The sequence below is a fragment of the Phocoena phocoena genome, chromosome 2 (assembly GCF_963924675.1).
Source record: "Phocoena phocoena chromosome 2, mPhoPho1.1, whole genome shotgun sequence".
Taxonomy (NCBI): Eukaryota; Metazoa; Chordata; class Mammalia; order Artiodactyla; family Phocoenidae; genus Phocoena; species Phocoena phocoena.
In genome coordinates, this window is record NC_089220.1 from 46,167,290 (window position 1) to 46,177,271 (window position 9,982).

Consider the following 9,982-nt stretch of genomic DNA (forward strand, 5'->3'; position numbering starts at 1 on the left):
TTTTTTTCATAGGAAGCAGAAAAATAAGTTATTCCAAAAGAGGGCAGAAATAAGATTCATCCTGAGAATATACTTTTGTGTATCTGTTGGGTCACATCTTCCCTCGGAACATGTTCCCTTATTGACTGTCCCACTGGAGCCTTAATTTGTCTTGTAGCAGTTTTTAAACACCTCACTGATTCCCATGTTGTGAGCAGGCAGGAGCCATCTTCAAATCCATAGATTCCAAGGAGAGAGTAACATATTTCTCAGAGGAATAGCACTTTCTACCTCAGAAGAGTGTGTAAACATTTTATGGAGTCGGCACACTTTAGGTTAAGTAGGTACATAAGTTTTCAAAGTGTAAAAAAGACGGTAGGAAAAGATACTTCACTGTAGAATAAGATATGCAAATATGGTGTGAATATTTAAGGCAACTGATGGCCACAATAGGTGAGTCTAAGAAGGTGGTCTGGGTTTGGAGGTGCTTTTGCATCTAGAGGAATTCTCTTCATGACGTCAGTGGCTGAGCACTGGAGAGGGAGTCTTGTCCCTCAAGGCCAAAGATGCTTGAGATACCAAGTGGTTTCATTTTTCAACTCTGGTCCAAAGAGGGGGTTGACTTGGGCCAGAACCGCAATCAGCCAAAAGAGATAGCAGCAAACTGAACAGGTCACTATCATGGTGATGATCACTCCTTAGGGATGAACCAGGGCACCAAGAAGCCGGCGAAGCCCAGACATATTCATCAAGATGAGGGGCTCCGTGAGGCTGTTATCCGCCATGGGTGCCACTGGAGCTTCTAGCCCCTGCCCCGTTGTCCCACTTTGGCCTCACCTGGCTGATTTCCTTGACAGGGGAAACATGTTTCTCTTTTGGCTGGCTTGGTCTTCCTCCCCTACCCCCCACCACTTTGGCTTTGTATGGTTTGGCTCAGAGACGTTTTTCCCACAAGGTGGACCCGTGGTGCTGAACCCTTTGAGGCCAAGGATGCCAAGTTCTGTGTGCAGGCAGGCAGGCCATTCTGAGTGAGTTTGCTGAGCGGTACAGTATACGTGTATCCAAAGGCTGTTTGACCCTGAACTTTCACGGTAAAGCTACTTGAGAGGGCTGGCAAAGTAGCCATTGAACACAGGGTCTGGACAGTTGCACATTACCTTAATAGAACAAAAGACTTACCCACCACCCCTCTAAAGGATTAGTGCAAATCATTGTGCTAAGAGAAAAAAGAGAAAAATACTCCTTGCCGGGGGACAGACATCAATAAATCATGCCAGGCTTCTTTAAAATGCTACACTTGAAAACTAATGAAATTAATGTAAATGATGTGTTTCCTGAAGGTCACAAGACTAAGGGGGAAGGTACGTGGAAGCGGTAGACCTGTTTCTAGGTCCCCACCAATGTACTTTATGATCCCTTCTCTCCTCCATGAAATATTGATTTTCTCCTGACTTAATTGGCAGAAATGCAAGAATAAGGGGAAAGTGTTTCAAAAATAATGTACTTGGAGATAGGCAATGTAAACATATCCATGAATAAAATAAACACTGTTTGATCATATAAAAGTTTGGATGGAGAAGACTGAGGACGATTTTATAGAAGAGAAAGGCTACTGCCTCTTGACTGAAATTCTTAGTGCTGGTCTGGGAGGGAAGCTGCAGACATTTTTGTCTCAGGTTGGCAGTTCACGTGGCAGCTCTGAAGTCAGATGCCCCCATTCAAATATCAGCATTTCCAATCGCTTCCATGTGACCCTGGGGAAGACAGTTAACCTCTTTAGGACCATATACCTCATCTGTCAAATGGTACCTATTTCATAGGACTCTTGTGAGGAATAAAGGAAATATGTAGAGTTTGTCAAGTGCTTCGCTCTTTGCCTGGTAAATGTGAGATCTCAGTAAATGGTAGTTATCAATCTGAAGTCATGCTGCAGGAGGAAATATACAAACAGGTTGGCAAGGAGTTTCTATTCTTCCCGTGGGCTATAAATGTAAAGCTGACACACTCTGTTGTCTATATTCTGGGCTTAAGCTGTAACTGTCATTGTGTCACAAGACACCATTTTCCCCCTCCTTTTCCTCGTCTTCTGGCCTATGTTGCTGATCTACTTTGCTTTCTCTTATCTGGATCCTAAGTTAGAGTGGTTTAATATGCCTCAGTGATCTTTGGGGAGCATTTTCCGTACTAACTAATGAAAAGCTCGTATTGATCTAAGTATACGTTTATATATCTTACAAAGGAGGAAGATGCAAGGCTTTATTTCTAAAAATTGTGATATACATGTGCTATATATGAAAGCACGTGTGAGTAAACATAACATGGTAGTTAATGGGGCAATCTAGATAGCTAGATTCCAAATGAGTTCCCTGGACTATTTTAGCAACTCAGCTGAAATTCTCTCTCCTTCCGTTTCGCGGGTTAAGGATTTCAGTATCAAAGAAACAGTCATAGGAGAGTGATACGGGAATCAATGAATTGATTTTTTAAAATAAATATTCTCAAGAGTTTAAAAACAATCAGTATGTCCCAAATGCACAACGTCCTGGATTCAACATTTCTGGGGTTTGCTGTACTTTTTCATCTACAGTTTCAGATCGTTGTCTGGGAAGTACTTTTGAATTCTTTAGGACGAACAGTGAGAGATGCATATTAATTTTTATTATACTTCCTAAATTGCAAAGTTAATTATCAAAATGAGATTGCCTTGCTTAGGTAGCTCTACAGTAAACTTTTGCAAACCGAGTTGGAGTGGAAGGGAAGTTTGCTTTTGGAAGATCTAGTCTTCCCCTTACAGTTTGTATGTTTAAGGCCAACAAAGACTGAAAAAGTGGTTTCGGGCGATCTGGGCATTTTTGATTTTTCATTCAGGAGTAAACTATTTTGAGTTTTAACACCGAATCTCCATGGTTCTCGAAAGGAAAGGCATAGCAAGCCACTGCTATTCCATGGACAAAATAAATCCTGAAGGAGAATATTGTATCCTTCTGTTTATTCCCATGTCAAGAGTTTATTGATCAAGTGAGCTCTCCTGTAGCTTGGGCGGCCTTTGATCTGCCAGGGAGAAATTGGGTTTGGGATTTTGGCGGAAGGGAGGGGAGGAGGTTGGGGAAGGATTTGGAACGTAATGGCCCTTGTTATCTGTAGTGGCCAGAGACGCCCTGACACGGGCCAGCTCGGAGCTGCTGCCTGGGAGGAGCGGAGGCCAGGGGATGGCCGGCCGGAGCTGAAGGCAGGAGGGCTTTGGCATTTTCAGCAGGGGAAGCACTTAGTTGAAGCCGCTGGAGTGATTTCTTGCTGCTAATAGATTTGTTTCTTTAGAGGCAGATAAGTAAAGGAAACGATGACTTTTAAGTGAATAGTTCCCCTGCGCAGGGCTGGTTAGTGTCAGCTAGTCCGGTGGCAGGAAATACCAATGGGGTTTTTTTGTAGCCCAGTGACAAAAGGCTTTGCTGTCTCCCCTCCCCCGTCCCCACCTTCCCACCCTTGCTCCTTCTCGCCTACAAAACGCAGACGCCGGCCCCTGTGCCCGCTGGTGGAGGGCCAAGGCTTGTCTGAAAGCCGTTTAAGTAATTGCTCATAATTGCACATGTTTCCCCGACTGGGCTTTTACCTCTCCACCCCTGAAATTAAAAGGGGCCAAAGATGTGTGACCTTTTTCTAATGGGATAGGTTCTGGAACAAAGGAATTCAAGGAGGAGGCCCAGGGCCTTTATCAGGGCTCATCTCTGACAGCTGGCCCAGGCCTGGGGGAGCGCGAGCTTGTCCTTTTTCACTTGGGAGGGGTGCAGGGGTGGGAGGGAATTCCTCCTCCCCAAAGCTCACAGTTTTGTGTGGTGTGTCTTGAAGTTCTCACTTCTCTTTCTTCCAACACTCTGCCTGAACATAAAATCTCTGCCGGATGCCGAACACCCTTTAATTCTGAAAAGGAATTGGCAACGCCCCACGGCAGCTGAGGAGGTCAGCCTCTCCCTGGATAACTCCTTATCGCTGGATAATTCACTTTGCTTCTCTGAACCCCAGGTTCCTCATCTGAAAAACAGGGAAGCTGGGATAAGGCCACCTGTCAGAGGGGTTGGAGATAATAGTATGCAGTACGCAGTGCCCAGCACCAAGGAGTCCAATAAATGGTCATTATTTCCTAAATATAATTTCTCAGTGTCATTTCACCCCTGTTCCTTTTACCTCTCTGAGCTGAGGAGAGACAAATTCTAGGCCTTGAATTTCATGACCCAAATTAGTTAGAATTAAAAACACAGAGAGGAATTTTAGAATCATCTAGTCTACATTAGAACCACCTGGGGTGTTTTTCAAACTATTGCTGCTCAAGCCACGTGTCTAGAGATTCTGACTTATTTGGTCGGGGGTAGGGTCCAGGTGTTAGTATGTTTGTAAAGTGATTTAGCGTTATTCCAGTGTGCAGCCAGAGTGGAGAACCACTGTTGGTATTGAACCCCCTCATTTCACACGTGAGAAACCTGAGTGAGGCCGAAAGAGATCTGTTAACTCCTTCATTAGCTCATGGATCCATCCAGTTATGCGTGCAGCACCAAATACGCTTTGAGCACCTACTATGTGTCAGGCAATGTTCTAAGCATTGGTGGTAAGTTGGTGGATGCATCTCTTCCTAGGAGAGCACAAAAACTAGAATGGCGACCTTGCTGGGGATAGTTTCCATCTATCAGCTAACTAGCTAGTTGCTCTAAATTGCTTCTCTATATCAGTAAAAGTCATGCCTGGGGCAAGGAGCAATTGGTCATTGGAGATGAGTGGCTGACAGGGATTTAAGCTTCCAGCCCAGATGGTTGTCTTCTCCATGCTGAGATTCCTGTGATCATTTCTGAATCCAAACATCACAGAATATTCTGCACCTGAAGACTCTGCATGTCCTGAGCCATTTTCTCCGGGCTGTCCTCTTGCCCTCAGATTTGCCTCACACATTTGGGCACAGCTCATGAGCTCCAACCAGATTCTGGGCCTGGAAATCCTGCTGACACAAACAAAATGGAGACAACGTGAAAATTCTGTGCCTTGGTTTATGCTATTATAGTTAATGATCTGTCAGTGTTTCCATTATAAACCCCTATTTTCGGGGATGTATAACCCAGTCATAAACGTTCTCTCCAGGCTGAGCTTTGGCACTTGTGATCTCAGCCTGGGAGCCATGTGTGTGTTGGTGTGTGCATGTGTTTTTACAAGGATATGAGGGAAAAAAATAAGTTAGCCATTTTTAAGCAAGGGATGGTGAGAAACAGGGGGAGAAAAGGTGGTAATTGATTGCAGATGCTCTTTTGATGCTGCCAGGACTTGAAAACTGCTGAGTTGCTTTGCCCCCCAGTTGGGGATATGAAGGATTGAGATGCTATTCTGTGCCTTAATTCTGTGCAAGAAATGTTAATTGACAAAGTAAAAATCCACATATGGAGGGGGAAAGTATGAACCTGGGTAGCTTCCACAAGAACAGGAATTGACTCAAGTCCAAAGGCTGTAGGGGCCGGAAGCCAAAGAATCAAAACAATATGCTTCAAAGACAAGTTCCTTTCACCTGGGGCTGGCTGTTTCTCTCCATCACACCCTCTTACTCTATCCCTACTTAGTAGGGGTTGGAGAAGGTACAGCAGGGGCTTCCAAGAACCTGCTTCGCCTAGTTTTTGATGGTAGCCACAGCTGTCATGGTGCGTGGTTGATGGATGGAGTTGTCCATTTTCCCTTTGCATACACAATTCCAGAAGACTTCCGATAATTTGTATTTAGTGAGATTATGTCCATACACTCATGTGAAAGGCACCAGGATGATTGACGTTGGTTAGAATCCAGGAATCAATCCATAACACTCAAAAAGTTGTAAACCCTGAACAAAACAAACAAGCACAACCTCATTTTGTGAGCGGCTTCTCCCACAAATTTTCCAGAAAGATGCTGTTGCTTAAAAAACTAATGACTAATCTTGAACAATGAGGAAATATGCAGAAGAGAAACCAGGGCCAGTAAAGTCAGAATCTGTTTTGTGCGGAGACCTATGCCAGTCCATCGAAGTGTGAAGCTGCCCACCTGGCTGATGAGCACAGAGACCGGGATAGCCTTCATCCCCAAATCATGGTCAGGTGGGGACACAGACGTTTCTACATCCGTTTTCTCTCACCACTATTCAACAACTGTCTGTGGTGGATAGTACTGTGGATGTGTGTTTGTGTGTATATATACACGCACGCACCTTTGCACCATGCCTCCTTGTGCCTGGAATGTTCTTCCCTCCTCTTTGCATGGCTGGTTCGTTCTCCCCATGCTAGTCTAGGCTCAAATGTCACCTCCCCAGCAGTGACCCTCCCACCCCGTCACTCTATTCCAGGGGTCTGCAAACTAAGTCCTGCGGGCCAGATCTGGCCATCAACCGGTTTTTATATGGCCTGAGAGCCAAGAATAGTTTTTACATTTTTACATGGTTGAAAAAAAACATTTTTGTGACATAAAAATTATGTGAAGTTGGAATTTCAGTGTCCATAAAGATTTATTTGAACATAGGCATGCTTGCCATTTACATATTGTCCACAGGGGCCTTCAGGCTACAATGGCAGAGTTGAGTTGTTTTAAGAGAGAGTATTTGGTCCACAAAACCTAAAGTATTTTCCCTCTAGCCCCTGACGGAAAAAGTTTGTTGACCTCTGCTCTAGGCTAACACTACATTTTAGTTTCTCTATAGCATTTGCCTTTGCTTATAAATTATCTTATTATATATTTGCTTGTGTATTTATTTGTCTCTGTCTCCCCACTAGAAGCTTTGGAGGGCAGACCTTTTCTAGCATGAACTGCTGCATAGTTCAAGACATAGAGGGGACACTCAAAATATATGTACTGCATGAACTAAGGAATGAATCAATGCAGTTCCTGGACCAAATGATTGGCTCTGAAGCTTACGTTGGCTCATCCACCCACTCATTCATTCATTCAGTAACTATTTACTTAGTGCCTACTATGTGGCAGGCACTGTGCCCTTGACTTACCCAGTCATCTGCTTTCATGGGGGTTGACCTATCAGGACTGCTGCCTAGCCTGAGCTACTGTGGAGGTGGCCCCAGTGGGCTTGGCAGACTTTCCAAGCCATCAGACAATTCTGACTCTCAGTGTCTGCTGAAGCTGTCTCCCACTTGGTTTTATCCTTCCCGGACAGCAGCACTGAGGTTGTACAGCTCAGAGCCCTCAAGTTTCCTCTTGGGACGACCCATCTACCCTCCCTCAAGATGAGGCGTCTGTCCTATTTTTGCTCATTCAAGCACAACCTTTGCTTCCGCTTCTGTCCCAGAAACCCTCCTCTCCCCACATTCCCATTCATCCGGGTTTGCCCCAGCAGCCTCCCACTCACACCTGCAAATCTCATTCACATGGCATCAGGTTCATCATTGCTGGCCTGAAAGCGTTCTCCTGAACCGGAGCAGAAGACTCCAAGACAGAGGAGGGCAAGAGTCTGGTGGTGCACAAGTTTCCCCTCCCTCCTCCTCCTTCCTACCTGCTTTGCAGATGGGTTTCTGTGAAGGAGTCTCTGTGCTTTCCTGGAGTGGATGCTTTTCTAGTAGGAGGATGTTACAGTCTACTTTTGCATGTTACATATCCCAGTTCCTGGTGATGATAGGAAGGTAATTACCCACCCTGAGTTTACATAGCAATTGATACGCCGAACAAGATGTTGAAAGATTGCAGGTTTGGACACAAAATAAAGGACACAATTCATCTTTAAAGAAGCATATCTCTTTTCCTCGTGTTAGGATGAAATGCCCATTTTTATATTTACCTGGTTAGCAGCTGTAGCGACCGTATGATCTAGATTTTCAGGCTAGCTCTGGTTTAAGATGCACTTCCCCACTGTAAAATCACGAACTCCGATATCTAGTCAGTGAGTCTGGTCACTCCATCTGTGAGATTCTCATAGGAAAAGTTGATCTATTTTGATACCCTTTTGACACTTGCTGGGTTGTCAAATCTTCCTGTGGACGGTAAGGGGCAGAGGGCTCAGGCAGGGTAGCGGATGACCAGAGAAGTTGAGGACAGCAGTTGGACAGCACTGATAAGGTGAAACTGACCAGGCACGGCCCACTGATTTACCTGATTGAGAATCGGGACTACTCCTCATGTGTCATATCTATCCCCCTTCTTGGTTCTCACTTTAAATTTGAGTCTGCTCGTGTTCCTGCAGGGCCTCCAAGAACACCAGAGTAGAGAGTTCAAATAAAGGGTAATGCCATTATGTTGACCACCTGGCAACCTTGAGCACTGAGAAAAGCTCCAGGCCCATGTGGGTGCTTCATAAACATCATTTAACATTTAATGGAGGGAAGAGACTAGTAAATGTGCTCTTGGTTGGCAAGAGGATGGGGAATGTGATCCCTTCCTTCTGACATTTAAGCTTTGCTTTTTCCACACACAAAAACACACACAGCCAGGGAGAATAGATGAAACACATATAGGAGATTCAGGAAAGCAATTCATAAGGAAAAAAAGAATTCCTGTTTTTCTTGTTAAATGGGCATTCAGAATACCAACCCCACAGTGCAGAGGTGGATACATCCTGACATCATTAAAAGAAAAGGGCTGAGCTTCCGTGGTGGCGCAGTGGTTGAGAGTCCACCTGCCGATGCAGGGGACGTGGGTTCGTGCCCCGGTCCGGGGAGATCCCACATGCCGCGGAGTGGCTGGGCCCGTGAGCCATGGCCACTAGGCCTGCCCGTCCGGAGCCTGTGCTCTGCAACGGGAGAGGCCACAACAGTGAGAGGCCCGCGTACCGCAAAAAAAAAAAAAAAAAAAAAAAAAAAAGACTGGCAATCGTCTCAGCAAAAACAGAGAACTCTTCCAGATCCCCTGAAGCTGTGGCAGTGGCATCTTACCCTCTCCTGGAAGTGATGGCCAGTGTTCCCTCATCTGATGACTGAGTCGTACAGAGGGTTCTGCTAATCTCTGCTGCTGCTTCTGTCATCCCTCTGGATCACTGTCTCACTCTGAAATGGCATCCCTCTACTCTCCTTCCTTCATCCTTTCTGCTTGAGTTCTCTGTGTCTGATTCTGCTGCCCTTCTTCTTCTACTTACTGTCTCTTTTCCTCTGTCTTGAGCTCAAACTCTCCCAGAGACTATGTGAGTGGTTCTGCCAGATCTAGAGGGGAACACCTCAGTGAGCCTCTCGTGGGCCATTGACCAGCTTGTGGTCCAATCAGCTGTGGCCAGGACCCCAAGGTTACCAGGTATCAGTCATGGCAGTCTCCCTCTGATGGGTAAAACTGCTGCAGGCAGCCACACATGGGTCATTCAGGGTGCTTTCAGCAGAAAATCTGATTCAAGTGGCTTTCGAAATAAGGAATTAATTATCTAATACAAGAAGTCCAGAGTTAGGGTGTTTCTTGGGTGGGTCTCTACTGGTCACTGGCGCAAACCTATTTTTCTCTTTTTTCCTGCTGGAAGAGGCTGGATTTTGTTTCCATAGGAAGCTATATGACCAGGGGAGATTGTCCTTCCTGTATAGCCGTGACAGTGGATTTTGGTTCATTTCTTTCTGTTCCTTCTGCCCAAGATTGGTTTAGGCAGGGGCTCGGGACCCAACAAACACAGAGGAACTTCTGTGGAAAGTTTTCTTGCTCTTAAAAGATGATGTGTGTTGGGCTTCCCTGGTGGCGCAGTGGTTGAGAGTCCGCCTGCCGTTGCAGGGGACTCGGGTTCGTGCCCTGGTCCGGGAAGATCCCACATGCCGTGGAGCGGCTAGGCCTGTGAGCCATGGCCGCTGGGCCTGTGCGTCCGGAGCCTGTGCTCCGCAACGGGAGAGGCCACAACAGTGAGAGGCTCGCATACCGCAAAGAAAAAAAAAAAAAAAAAAAAAAAAAAGATGAGGGCTTCCCTCGTGGCTCAGTGGTTGAGAATCTGCCTGCCAATGCAGGGGACACAGGTTCGAGCCCTGGTCTGGGAAGATCCCACATGCCGTGGAGTAACTAGGCCCATGAGCCACAACTACTGAGCCTGCGCGTCTGG

General features: G+C 45.9%; 1 pseudogene; it reads right to left on the bottom strand.

Moving 5' to 3' along the window:
* Nucleotides 1–533: 533 nt before the first annotated feature.
* On the bottom strand, nt 534–764 carry LOC136119157 (V-type proton ATPase subunit e 1 pseudogene; annotated as a pseudogene).
* Nucleotides 765–9,982: the final 9,218 nt, after the last annotated feature.